The sequence below is a fragment of the Microtus pennsylvanicus genome, chromosome 1 (assembly GCF_037038515.1).
Source record: "Microtus pennsylvanicus isolate mMicPen1 chromosome 1, mMicPen1.hap1, whole genome shotgun sequence".
NCBI lineage: Eukaryota > Metazoa > Chordata > Mammalia > Rodentia > Cricetidae > Microtus > Microtus pennsylvanicus.
This window is the reverse complement of record NC_134579.1, coordinates 165,765,140-165,779,722: the sequence shown is the minus strand read 5'-3', so window position 1 is coordinate 165,779,722 and position 14,583 is coordinate 165,765,140. Positions and strand designations below refer to the sequence as shown.

The following is a 14,583-nucleotide window of genomic DNA, read 5'->3' as shown; positions in this document are numbered from 1 at the left end:
CTAGGGGTGGTGGGGTTACGGTGGGATGTGGGGTAGAGGTAGGGTGGAGTGGGAGGTTCCTAGCAGGTAAGGGGGGGATTTGCTTCACCCAAGCAGGGAGTTTAACATAAACTAAGATGAAGTGGTTAGGTAAGGAGCCTTGACCGTGGATTCCTAGGATAGAGTTGGATAATTTTCCATAGGATTCTGGCCTCAGCAAGAATACAAGATGGAGGAACCTCTGCACTGCCTTGCCCCATCACACCAGATTTCCTTCTGGAACTCATTATATAACCCACACCAGCCCCAGGCTCGCAGCAATCCTCCTGCCTCAGCCTCCTCAGAGTGTGTACTGCTATACCCACTTATAGACATTGTTCCTGAAGGAGGCCCTGTTGGCTGGAGACCGTTCAGGATGAAGAGGGGCCCCTGCTCTGCCCCTCTACCCTTTTGATAATACTCAGGGAAGGCTGCCAAGGGGGAAAGTGCCTGGGTCTGCAGCCTGAGGTCCTCCTGTCCAATGATACAGAGAAAACACCCCCGAGGCCCTGTCAGTCAGCTCCGCACACTGTGACAGAGCCCCAGAGACAGTCAACTTCGAGGAGGTGTTGAATTTGACTCAGGATTTCCGATTTCAGCCTGTGGCTACTCTGGGCCTGTGGGTGTGCAGCGCGTCACAGAGGGAGCCCACGGCGGAGCAGGCCTGCAACCTCATCATTTTAAGAAAGGGAAGAAGGTGACTTCAGGAACTCAGTCTTCCTTCTAAGAATGTTCCCCTAATGACTCAACTTTCTTCTGCTAGGCCCCATACATATCCCAAAAGTTCCTCCGTTGGCAGACACCGCGGGTACCGAGCCCTCAGCACTGAACTGTCAGTCCTCCTGCTCAGTGTGTGTGATGAGAGTTCCTCTTAGCTGTCAGAGCAGAAGCTAATAGCGATTCTTTCTAAGCCGACTCACCCTGGGACACATGGAGTCTGTCGTGGTCTCCAGTCCACATTATTTAGGACAGAAAGATTAAATTGTGTGAATGTGTGTAGTGATTGTCATCTGAGAACATGCTACACCCCAGACTCACTGAAGCCCAAACTGGGGGCACGGGCCCAGGGGAGGGCATTCAACAAAGCCTCCAGGTAATTTTAAAAGTACTGATCTGTTTACTTATTTTTGTGTGAATGCTTGCCAGGGTGCTTGTCAGTGCAGATGCCCTGGGAAGTCAGAAAAGGCCTCAGGTTCCTGGAGCCAGAGTTAGAGACAGTTGTGAGCCCCCATGTGGTGTTGGGAATGCAACCAAGGTCCTCTGTGAGAACCCTAAGTAGTCTTAACCACTGATTCATCTCTCCAGACCCTCTCTGAGTAATTTTGACACAGATTGACCTTGGGAGATGGTAAGGGACACTTTAGCTGGCTTTCTCCTTAAAGCCCCTCCCAGTGGACTCCCAGCCTGTGCTGACATCTCTAGAAGCTCTGGACACGCTGTGGCTAAGCCTAGTATAGATAAGTATCATACTAACTCCTAGACCTTTGTGCATGGTTAGATGTGGGAGACAGGGTCTGAACTGTACTCGTGGGGATCCTTCTGTCACCATAAGCCAAGGAATTCACCAAGACCCTAACATGCCAAGAGCAAACTGCTTTGGTAGCCAAAGCTGTGGTTGGGAGCCAGGTTGGGAACCAGAAGGACACTGAGGCAAGGATTCAGATGTACCCAGGATGACAGAGAGTTCATGGTGTTCAGATCCATAGGGAGGGCCTTTGGGTTCCCAGACGAGCTCAGAAAGACTGCTCCAGGCTTTCACAGATGGCTGAGGCCAGAACAGCAGAACAGCCTGGCCACAGCTTAGAAGTCACTAGCAGGAAGCAAGCAGCCCCTTCCCATCTTCACCTGACCACCGTCAGCCTGGGACGCCCGTACCCCACCACACTAATTGCCTTTCCAGACAGCACCAGAGGAGGGAGGGAGCAACTTCACTATAGAGTCCAAAGCAGCCCTAAAGACAGCATGTCCACCCTCTGACCGTGTCTTCCGTTGACGGGCCACAGTCTGACTTCTCTTTGTCACTACCCAGAGAGCAGGGGGGCACAAGGACCATGGCGGATATGTTCTCTGCACATGCGTCTGTAGGAAGTCAGAAGTCCTCTTCTCCCCGTCAGTGCACTGCTCAGCTGGGCTGAAGGCAGTACAGCTTCCTAATAGTGCCCCCAACTATCTCATGTGCCTTTCTGGGGGAAGCTGACATGGGGATCCCCAGGAGGGTGGTCTGGCCTTCTTTAGAGCTCTGTTTAGGATCAGGGGAGATGCCATATTCTTATAGGATCGTCATGCTCCTCCTCCCTTAGGCTTATTGCATGATCAAATCAGAGGAGCCCAGCTGGGAGGTTGGTCCTCTGCATCTCTCCCCTGGGCTCTGGGGTAGCCCCTAAGCAGAGGGCCCTTGGCATATGTCCAGGGGAACGTATAGGAAGATAAATCTGCCCACTTTCCACTTGCCTTTCAGCTATCTTCATGAGACCCATTCAAGTCTGAGCTAGCCTCTTCTAAAAATCAAAATTAAAAATTGACATTACGATTTTGCGTAGCCTCTCCCACTCTCTGGCATTATTCTGGCCCTTGGGCTCTGCAGCCCCCACATGACAAATCATAATGTCTGCCTATTGATCCCTGAAATCAAACCTCTCACAGCCTAGAAGATCACAGAAGATTGACTAGGATGTTTTAGTAAATTCAGCGTTTTCTGCAAATGATCCAACTTGGGAGCTGGGGCAGAAATCTCTGCCTGGAGGCTGTGGACATCAGGACTGGCCATATTTAAGGCTCTAGGCTAAATTTAGCCCTCCCAGCTGGTTCTTATTCCAGCAACTGAGTGTGGGCTTGCCCAGCTGTATTTTAAGCTGAGCCCCAAATTTCCCTCTGTTTGATTTTGTTATGTTCTGCAGGATTTTGTTTTAGCTACCAAAAATATCAAGAGTTTTCTGATGGCATCTTAACTAAGTAAATTCAACTGAACAGGAACTAACTGTCTAGCAGTAACATGACAACCTGCGACTTGAAGGGACCTATCCAGCTAGGAAGAGCATTGTATGTGATTGCCCTAGGTTAACTGTCTGAGCTTATGGGGAGAAAAAAAATGGTCTTGATTGCTAACTGCATGTTCAGGCAGTTTGCTGTTTAAAAGCTCTTCCATCAGTTTTGAAACGCCAGGCTTAAGGACCAAACAGTATACATCATATGTTGCCGTCTGCATAGGGAAATCGAGAGTGTGTATTTGCATACGTAGATGATGTTTCTGGGACTCTTCTCAGGACTTGGCAATGCTGGCCATCTCTGGAGAGAACACTCAGAGACTGGGAGGAGCCAGAGGGTCAGGTTGGAATCTTTCCCCATGGCTGTGTATTCATTTCTGGTTTCGATGGTTTTAAAAACATATCATGTGAGTCACGCATCTGTACATGGACGTGTAAAACAGAGGCTTCTTTATTCTATTATCGTCCCAGCAATAATAATGCCGGTCTCCTACTGCAGAAACTCTGGGGATGGGCAAGTTCTGCACCACACATGTGAGCATATATACAAGTTTCCTATGTACCCATATGCACACACACAGCCTGACATATTGCTTATATTTTAGCACATAATTGCATATTGGAGGGTTTAAAAATACTGACAACGTTGGAAGTGTATATGCCAAGTGTGCATGCCAATGTCTCTGTGTGTGTGTTTATATAGTATATGCATGTGTATGTTATATGTGTGTGTTGGCATGCTTGCACCTGTCTCTGTGTGTGTGTAGCCCAGAGAATGTTGAGAATGGGTGTCTTCTATCCTTCTTTACCTTAAATTTTGCAACATGATCTCATTAAAACCTGATTTGGTTAGACTGCCTGGCCAGCAAGTCCTTTGGAGCTACCTGCCTCTTGGAGTTAGTTCTGGCTTTTATGTTGACTTAGGGATCCAAACTCTACCTCTCAGTCTTGGATAGCAAGTACTTTACCCACTGAGCCATCTCCTCTCCCTCAATCTGAAAAGGTTAGTAGACCTTAATTCTTCCTGGGAGAATTGTAGGTAAGTGCTGGTTTCTTCCCTAGTTCTCTGTCTAAAGTATTGCAACCCAAAATTTTATCTTAAAAACAAGTTTCTGATCCTGTGTTTTCAGAAAGTAGTATAAACAGTAGCAAAATTCTTACAGGAGCGGATACCTACAGGAGAGGGTCCCCACAGGAACGGGACCCTATAGGAGCGGGTCCCCACAGGAGCGGGTCCCCACAGGAGCGGGACCCTACAGGAGCAGGTCCCCAGAGGAGCAGGTCCCCACAGTAGTGAGTCTCCCAATGTTAAAATTGACCCCTAATTTTTTCTAGTGTTCTGGATTTCTTCTAATTTTCACTCATTTGACGTCATTCGAGGATGACTCATATTTGTTAATGTCTTACCTAAGATCAGCTCATTTCGGTTTAACAAATGCATGTTGAAGAAGAGCTATGGGCTCACCGTGGGCTGGGTGCGCAGGGTTATCAAGATGGAAAAGACACGATGTCGCTCTATTCGTGTGGGAATAATGATCCTTTCTCTAAGACTTTTATGAAGCAGGAAACATTTTTACATTGATGTTAAGCTTTAAATAAAATACTTCTCACTCGTCAGCTACATGCATGGCTTCCATCCTCCTGTAGCCTTCCCACGGGATTATTATTTTAAGTCTTTGCTAGAAGAGATATCCTTCAAAGGCAATTGTAATAATTCTCTCTTATTGGAGTAGCCCTAAACCATTAAAAGACTGAAGAGAGGGCCTGGAGAGATGACCCAGTGGTTAAGAACACTGGCTGCTCTTGCAGAGGACCCATGTTCGGTTCCTAGCACCCACACTGCGGTTCAGCTACCTTTATTCCAATTTGAGGAGATCCAACACCCTCTTCTGGTCTCTGCTGGCACTGCGTACATCTAATACATGTATATACAGGCAAAATGGCCAAACACATAAAATAAAAATAAGTAATTCTTGAAGCAATAAAAGACTGAAGAAGCCACATGATCGAGAAAAAGATAACGATTCATACTGAAAAATAAGAATTACATTTCTTAACAAAGGAATCTTATGAGCTTCTACTTAGCAGTTTAATCTTCTCGACTAGTTGTAAACTTAGTCAGTAAATTAATTTGCCAAGAACACACTCTTTACGCTGTGTCTGCAAAGGAGCTAAAGAGAAATACTGAACAGACACTGTAGCTGAAGGAGTAGAGGGTAAAATGGAGGTGTGGGGCGGGGACCAAAGGCCTCGGTTTGGGGGGACAAGGATGATAAGAGCCTAAGGAACTAGCAGAAGGCACCCGGAAGAGGGGAAGAAACTTTAGTGGGTCTTGGGCACTCAGAAAGAATATCTGTCTTGCTGTGTGCCTGCAGGGGCTGTCTGGGACTGGTCAGAACCCGACTGCAGCATGGTGGCCTAGGAACAGGCTACCCTAACACACATGTTTAAAACACTATTGTCACCGGAACTCTTGGCCTCCAGCATCCTCCTTTCCTCAAGTCACCAGCAAGCCCTCGATCATGTACTTGTTTTCCAGCTCAAAGCAGAGCATTTTCTCTTGCTAGGGCAAAGCGCTTCCCTGCCAATCAGCTCAGAAGGAACACACACCTTCTCATCCATCAGGCCCTCAGTGCTGGGCATGACGGCCCCGCCTCACCTACAGACACTTCTCGACATGACCGGTTTCTTCTGCTTGTCCTCTGATGCTCTTGCCCTTCAAGAGTGACCCTGCTTCCCCTCTCAACAGGAGGGGTCTCTCTGTGGTGTTTCACGACCTCAGTTTCCCGTCTTTCTGCTTAGGCTATGTCATTTTGTTTCTTTGTCTTTGTGACAGACGAACTCTAAAATAGCTCCAAATTGTTCTGCCTTTTGTATTTTATCTGCACCTTTGTAGAAATTCTTCCTCTTTGTGTGTGTGTGGGGGGGGGCGACTGTGTCCTATATTGTGGCTTTACTAGAAATCGGCCAAGGCGACTTCTGCTCTAGTTTTGGGTATTAAGTATCCACTCCAGTTTCCTTTCTGTTGCTGTGATAAAAAGAAAATCTGGACCACAAGCAACTTGCAGAGGAAAAGATTTATTTGGCTTGAACTCTCAGGTCACAGTCCATCACTGAGGGAATTTGGCGTGGGAGGGAGCTTGAAGAAGGAACCACAAAAGAACATTGCCTGCTGGCTTGCTTGTGTAACAGACTCTTACTGGTCCAGGACCACCTGACGGAGAATGGCGCCACCCACAGTGAGCTGGACCCTCATACATCAATTCATAATCAAAACCATCCCCCACATACATGGCCTCAGGCCACTCTGATCTAGGCAGGCCCCCAGATGATCCCCTTCTGAGAGGACTCTAGGTTGGGTCAAGTGGACAATGAGAGCTCTTTAGAATAGTGTCTCCACGTGTTGATGGCTTTGTCCTCAGTCTGGACTATTGGGAGATGATGGGATTTCCTAAGGGGTGACATTGGAGTGGTGCCATCGAAAGGGACTGAAGGCCCTGGTTTCCTCCACTGCCGTTACAGTCTAGCCATGAGCGGGGGGGGGGGGGCTTTTTGCTCCACACACACCACAAATCCGAAAGCAACAGGACCAGCCAACCTTGGCAGAAACCAACAAAGCCTTGATCCCTAACAATTATAGACCTTTCCTTTTTATAAGTTGACAATTCTTAGATGCATTGTTTCAGTAATAGAAGCTAAGATAATATGACTCCCAGGATTTTCTTATCAAAGATTGCGACTTTCCTTGTGTTAGCCAGCTCATCAGTTCTGTCCTTGGCTGGCTTTGATGAAATAAGCACATGGGGAGGACCAGCTAGCAAGGAGTTAAGAGCAACTGACCACAGCAGGGGGTAAGCCCTTAGTCTAATAACACAAAGATTGGACCCCGTTGAGAACTGTGTGAGTTCAGCAGTGGGTTCTTCCTTGACTGGTCCTCGAACGAGGAACCCGCAGACAAGCCTTGTTCCGAGACCCCTAACTGTGATCTGTGACACACAGGAGGGTCCTGTTCTGCTCTGCCCAGATTCCTGACCCACTGGGACAGTGGGTGATAAATGCATGCTGTCTTCAATCGAGTAGCTGTTAGTGAAGAGTTTGTTACACGGTAGTGGGTAACAAATGAATCTCTCTGCTTCATTTCTCAAAATAAGAAATCTCTCCTCAAGTACCTTTCAGCTCCTGAAGCAATCCACACTTGTTACTTCTTTGCATCTGAGTTATGTAGATCCACCTCCATGGCCATGCTGAACCTTTCTCCCCGGGGATGGAGAGTGGTGGCGACCACCTCACTGCTCTCTGTGGCCACTGAGTTGTGATCTTTGTGCTGGTCCTCCTTGGACCATCCCCTTCTCCCTCTCTTGGCCCACTAGTTCAAACCTTTTCCTTCCTTCTCAAATCTCCATCTCACCTTTCAGCTGATGAATTTGCTTTGTATTTCCCAAGGTGGGGTGGATACTCAGCAGAAACAGATGCCCTTATCCCCACCCTGTGCCTGCTGCAAACAACCTGCACCTGCATCCGGTTCCCATCCCTCCCCATCCCCACCTCCCACACAGACATTTTCCTCTTTACTAAGTGTTGGAACCTTTCTAATGCCATTCTCTGCCTGTACAACAGACTCTATAGCTTTTCACAGATCCAAATCCGTAGCACCAGAACATTCTGTGTCCCCTGCAACTTGAATTTGCCTCTCTCATGGGTTCTTTCCATCCATACAGACCAGGATCCAGAGAGAGAGAGAGAGAGAGAGAGAGAGAGAGAGAGAGAGAAAAGAAGGAGGAGGAGGAGGAGGAGGAGGAGGAGATGAGGAAGAGGAAGAAGAAGAAGAAGAAGAAGAAGAAGAAGAAGAAGAAGAAGAAGAAGAAGAAGAAGAAGAAGAAGAAGAAGAAGAAGAAGAAGAAGAAGAAGAAGAAGAAGAACTTTCTTGGTTTCACTCGATGTTCCTGGTCTTGTTGTAGCAGAATTCTTCCACTATCTACAACTTCTCTTGACTCCAGTCAGCCAGGCTTTTCCACCACCCACCTATACTTCTCCTGTCAGGACCAGTGACCTCCACGTAGCTACGTCCAGCAGGTAGTTCTCAGTCTACCTGCCTTCACTCAGCAATGTGGTTCCTCCCTGGAAGACTTTCTTCCCTTATCTCTGGGACACCGCTGACCTCTGGTTCTCCCCCATGACTTCTCACTCATTCTCCTTCACTAGCTGCTCTTTCTCACCCCTGCTCTCCTGCCAGGAACCCTGGGACTCGTTCCTCACGATCCCTTTCTCCCTGTACTGACTCTAGATGGTTCCAGTCCCTTCTTGCAGCCCCAACAGCACCCATGTGCTGAGAGCTTCAGTGCTAAGCGCCCAGCCTGGATGACTCCCAGGCTATGTGCCCACACTCCAACCGCTACTCAACATCTGCAGGTGGACGTCTAAGAACGTCTCAAAATCATCGTGATGAAAACAGCACTTCTTCTACCCCATGCTGCTTCTCTTGAGGTCCTTCCTTGCCACTCACAACTCCATCTTCCCAGTTACTGATGTCAACATCACAAACTTAACCTGGGTCCCTTGCCTCATGTGCCACAATAAGTCCATGGACTCATTACATTGAGTTTACAACTGCAAAATACATTAAGGGTCTATTCATGTCTTAGTTAGGGATTCTATTGCGGTGAGGAGACACCATGACCACCGCAACTCTTACAAAGGAAAACATTTAATTGAAGTGGCAGCTACCATTACAGAGGTTCAGTTCATTATCATCATGGGACATGGCAGCATTCAGGCAGACACGGTGCTGGGGAAGTAGCTGAGAGTCCTGCATCTTGCAGGAAACAGGAAGTGGTCTGTTATCCCTGGGCAGTATCTTGAGCATATATGAGACCTCAAAGTCTGCCGTGGTGACACTCTTCCTCCACCAAAGCCATACCTACTCCAACAAGGCCACACCTCCTAATGGTGCCACTTCCTTTGGAGGTCATTTTCTTTCAAACCACCACAATCTTCTCTTCATCTCGCCAGTGCCACTATGCCAGCCCAGGCCACCTGCCACTTCAGTAGCTTTCCTTCTATTCTGCTAGCTCCTGCCCTAGACCTTCACCAGTCTGCTCCCAACACAGACACTGGACAGGCCAGTTTAAAGGATAAATCACATTACTCCCCTAATCAAACTTGAAAAGCGTCTTGCGATAAAAGCCAGTCTCTGCAGTAGCCTGGGATAAACTGCATGATCAGTTCACGGCGCCATCATTATTCTCTGAACTCTTCCACCACTGACCCCCTTGCTCATTCTGTTCCAACCACAACTGCCTCCTTGTTCTTCCTCTAAACACAGGGATGCTTCTGCTTCAATTCTGTTTACATCTTTCTCCTTGCATCCCCAGACAGCCTGCCCCTTCCCAAGGCCTTATGACCAAGTGTAAGTTCTCAGCAAGACTGACCCTAACTTTCCCTGTTGAGAATGGTCACTCAGTCCCCTGAAACAAATACAAATGTTAGCCCCTGTCATAGGCAAGGGAACTGAAGTTTGATATGGTCCAGTCAGATCCCAGAGCTGTGGAGTTCAGTTAGCTTAGGTTGAGTTGCAAATCAGGTAACAGTTCTGAGCTCTTGACCCACCTTCCAGGGACTCGACTGAAAAGGGTAGGGATGAAGGAATGAAGAAAACAGGCACAGACACAAGATAGAAATGCTAGGAATTGGGTGGACTAGGCTCTTAGGTGGAGAAGCCACAGCTGCCACCCCACCCCAACCCCGGAAACTCCTGGTGTTTATTGTATAGAGTTGAGCAAGGAGGTGAAATTATTACAAACAAACAGAGCAGCGGGGTTTATGGGACACAGCTGGAACAGGGAGGCAGGTTTAGCCAACCTCAGTAGGAGCACTCTCTGTAGAAGGTCACTCTTCGGGGCATAAATATTGGGGGGGAGAACTCTGTGGCGGTCCCTTTCTGCAGACACCACCAATATTTGCGCTGAGACCCTCACGGAAGTCTTTGCCATCCTCTGCCCCGTCAGCCTCACACCCCATGGGCTTTGCCTTTTCTGCTTAGGTCTGAGGGTCTGGTATCCTCAACATGGCCATGCCAAGTCAACAGGACCGAGGGCTTCTGCTGCTCCCTACACAAAAAGCTTAGAAACTGGCAGCTATTACAAAGGTTTAGGTCTTGCTTACACCAATGGTGTTTCTACTGAGAACCAGCCCTGGCTCTGTGCCAAGCTGTCCTTTTGCCAGGGCCCACACTGAGGCTGTAAGAGCCCTTGAATCTGACAGTTCGCTGGTTATTGGTAGAAAATAGAACATGGGAGGAGTAACGGTATCTCTCAAAAACTTCTTCATGGCAGAGACAAGTGTCACGTCTCTCATTTGGTTAGCCAAAGTAGGTCATGTGACCAGCCCGGTATTAATGCACAGCAAAGAATCATGTTCCCTTAGGGAGACAGTAAGTATTTAATAATACACACTCACTGACAGCTCTGACCTGGGATTTTTAACCCCGTCTGTCTTGGAATCTTAAAAACATAACTATGCATATATATATTTTAACCCCGTCCACAGGAATTCACACACAGCTGAGCAGTCTTTTTCTCGTTCCATCTGTATTAGCTCTCTTGCTTCAAGGCTCTCTTAGTCCATTGAGTGTTGCTTGGAGGCCACAGAGGATCATACAGAAGAGCGATTCTCCACCTCCCTAACGCTGCGACCCTCTAATACAACTCCTCATCTTGTGCTGAACCCCAACCACACAATTATTTTCATTGCTACTTCATGACTGTAATTTTGCTACTGTTGTGATCATAATGTAAATATTTTTAGAGACAGAGATTTGCCAGTGGGGTTGCAACCCACAGGTTGAGAGCCACTGATATAGAACATTCCAGTTCTACCTGGTGAGATCCGACCCAGCGTCTCGCCCTCACCACGCTCCTCAGCAATCTGGTATGGAGTTTACGTGTGACAATTAGCACGTACATACTGTGTCTTTGCATTACTTGTAGACACATCTGTTTCGCTCACTTTCTGTTGAGTATCTTCAAGTACAGACCCTATCTATGTACAGATGAGGGTTTTTCTCTGCCCTGGTCCCTGGTGTACTCGTGTAGATGAGACATTGTCTGTTAGCTTTGTAGCTTGTAGTTAACTCCTTTGTCATTCACTGCCGAGACTGGGCCTTTCGTGACACTTACCCTTTGTGATCTCTTTAAAGTTCATGTCAGACTTGTTGGCTAAAGGAGTGTTCGAATCTGTCTGCTATCCTAAGCAGGGCATAGTGGTGCACACCTTTAGGCCCAGCACTTGGGAGACAGACGCAGGAGGATCTCTGGGTTCAGAGGCCAGCCTGGTCTACAGAGCAAGTTCTAGGACAGCCAGGTCTATACAGAGAAATCCCATCTTGGGGGGAAAAAAAAACAAAACAAAAGAATATATTTGCTTTTCTATTCTCACTAAAATTACAGTGGCAACAGCATAATATTAATTAATAATATATTAATTATATTTATATAATTATTTATTATCATATGTTTTATGATATATTATAATTTATTAATTATATTATTTTAATAATATTAATTTTTTTTTCACTTTTATTTATTTACTTTTCATTGGTTTAAATCCGGGATGGGTACAGCATCACACGGATTCTGTGTCCAATGGCTTTTGCAGGAAGGTTGCTTCAGAATTTGGCCCGGACCATGCCACTGTTTCCATGGGCCCGGGTTACTTTCCCCCAGATCACTCTGGTTTTGTTTGGTTTGCCTCCAGGTGTCACTGTTTTGTTCTTTGCTTTATACACATAAGCGCATCTCTTGCCCAAGTAGAATTCAGTTCCATCTCGGGCATAAACGCCTTCAATTTTAAGGAGAGCCGTGTGCTCTCTCTGGTTCCGGAGACCTCGCTTATAGCCAGCAAAAGTGGCCTTGCACCACAGCCTTCCAGACATACTGTCCTTTAGAAGTCCTGTTCCCAGCAGGCCTCCACAGAGGCGCCAAGATGGCCGAAAGAGTTTAATTTTAATTTAATTTAATAATATTAATTATTAACAGCAAAATAATATTAATTGCTGCCTTCTTATTCCTTAAAGAAGATTACTGTAGAATAAGCAAACCAAATGGAACAACCCTTTTGAAACCTTGTCATCAGCATGTGTCCCCTCCCCACTGTGGCAAAAGTTTCTGACTAGCCCATCTCTCTCTCTCCGAAAAGGGCTGTTGAAATAATGGGGCCAGCGAAGCCTGGGATAATACTAGTGCTAGACTTTGGAAGAGGACTTCCTTGTGACCCTGACCCAAGAACTCTCTCAGGTTGAAAACCTCCTTCCAGTGTGCTCAGAATTTACTCACTTAGAAATTTTATTTGTATTTATTTTGTGTGTATGAGTGTTTGCCTGAATGTGGATGTGTGCTACCTGCAGAGGACTGAAGAGGGCATCAGACCCCTGGAACTGGAATTACAGGAGGTTGAGAGACCAGCTCCCTCCTGCCCTCACTCCCCTCCCACTCCGCTCCTTCCCCCTCCCCTGTGTGAGTGCTGGGAACTGAACTGAGGTCCCCGGCCAGAACAGCCAGTGCTCTCTCTCCAGACTGAGAACTTTTGTCTCTGAGCATAGTACCACTGTGGGAAACCGAAGATTGTGGGAAAGCCCTTCTCTGCTGTAAAGGCGATCGCCATCTGGAAGAAAAGCCACCTCCTAAGCAGACGGCTGCGGGTTCTGTGGCACTCCGGTTTTATTAACACCCTGTCACGAACAGCAGTCACCACTGAACTTGGATGAGCTCCTGTGTATGTGGCATTCGCAGCTTTTCCCCGGGGAGATACTAAAGACAAATGTTGCATCCTCTTTGGTCCCGAAGCCAGCTCTAGTCCCAGGAGGTGCTTTGGGAAAGTAGGTATGAGCGAAGCAGAAAACCAAGCAAGCAGAACAGCTTTCGCAAGTGTGTACTGGTAGCTCACTGGGCTCACTACCCGCCCCTTGGCCCCTCAGGAGCACAGCCAGATTTCCGCCCAGCCCCACTGTGTTGTGTGATGAGGCTCCGGCCTCAGCGCAGATTCTGCTCCTGCTGTGGGGACCCAGGCTGGGGTGTGAAACCGGCGCCTGGTCCGGCCACAGGGACTGTTATCGCTGCTCGCCATGCCACTTCCCGTCACATATCCGGTGCCAGTGCTGTGTCAAGACCATCTTGCAATTTTCAAGCAAGCGCCTCGGCATCATTTCCTGAGCCACAGAATTTGCTCATGCTGCGAAATGGCCTGCAAAATTTCACTTGGGTTTATGGGGAGCACACTTCCAGAGAGAGAAGCAGAAGCAGTTCTTTTCTCAGGGACCTGGCGACAGCCCCTTTCCTCTGACGCCCTAGTCGGTGCACACTGGACCAGGTCTAGCGTGTTTATCTAAGTAGAGATCCGCTAAGCAGAGAGGCAGCAACAAGAGAAAATCTAATCAAACAAAAAATATAAGCCATATTCTCTTGGCCACAAACCCCCCAAATAGCCACCTTGCCATCCAGTCTGTGTGTTCTGAATGGTAGGTGACAGGTTTGGAGCCAAAGGCTGCCAGCATTAGTTGCTGTGTTAAAGTACTCACTGGTGGTCCTAATGATTTGGGCTGACTCCCCAGAGCCCACATGAAAAGCTAGATGCAGGGGCACATTGGCAACCTTGACACTCCTGCCTTGAACAGGGAGGTAGATAGAAAACCAGGCAGGAGCTCACTGGACGGCCAGTCTGGAGTGCAACGAGCAACATCAGAAACAAGACAGGGGGTTACTTCAAAGGGTGAAAGGTGAGGACCTACTCCTGAAAATTGTCCTCTGTCCTCCATGTGTGCGCCATGACATGCACACCTCCACACACACACACACACACACACACACACACACACACACACACACACAATAGATAAATAAATGAACATTAACTATATCTGCCTGCATATTGTATAAGTAAATAATTAAGTATTATTACTCCCATCCTCACTTAGTTTTGCTTCAGATGCTCCTCTATGGCCACCCCTTCTTCTCTGTGCTGGGGAGGCAGTGAGGTGCAGGGAGCTGGGCTCTGTACAGGTGGCAGGACCATCCTCTCTGCCTAGCCTCAGCCCAGCTCCCTGTAAATAATGCAGCTGACAAGATTTCTCCTTCCTTTCAGCCCTGCTTGCTTATATCGTCCAACTTGGTTTTAAATAGCCAATGGGGCCACACTCTTCTGGGCACAGACCCCCAGCTCAGCCACCTTGCCCGTCAGCAAAAAAAGGATATAGTCAAACCCCATGGCTAATTGATAGAATAATTCCAGCTCAAAGGTAAAAACAAGTATAAAATGCATAGCAAATTCAGCCACTCCTGTTCATTTTGAGGGAATATTAGCTATATCTTTGGGGCTATAAAATGTGGCATGTCAAGCTGAGTTTAATTACATGGTGCTGGGCATCAAACATTTCTTTTATAATTTTTAAACTATGAAGTGAGATCTGACTCCTAAAAGTTATTCTCTGGCCTCCACTCATGTGCCTTGACATGTACATCTGCGCGCGCGCGCGCGCACACACACACACACACACACACTAATTCGTTTTTAATTAGGGTTAGATGATGTG

General features: G+C 47.5%; 1 pseudogene; it reads right to left on the bottom strand.

Moving 5' to 3' along the window:
• Nucleotides 1–11,561: 11,561 nt before the first annotated feature.
• Nucleotides 11,562–11,965, bottom strand: LOC142842491 (large ribosomal subunit protein eL33-like; annotated as a pseudogene).
• Nucleotides 11,966–14,583: the final 2,618 nt, after the last annotated feature.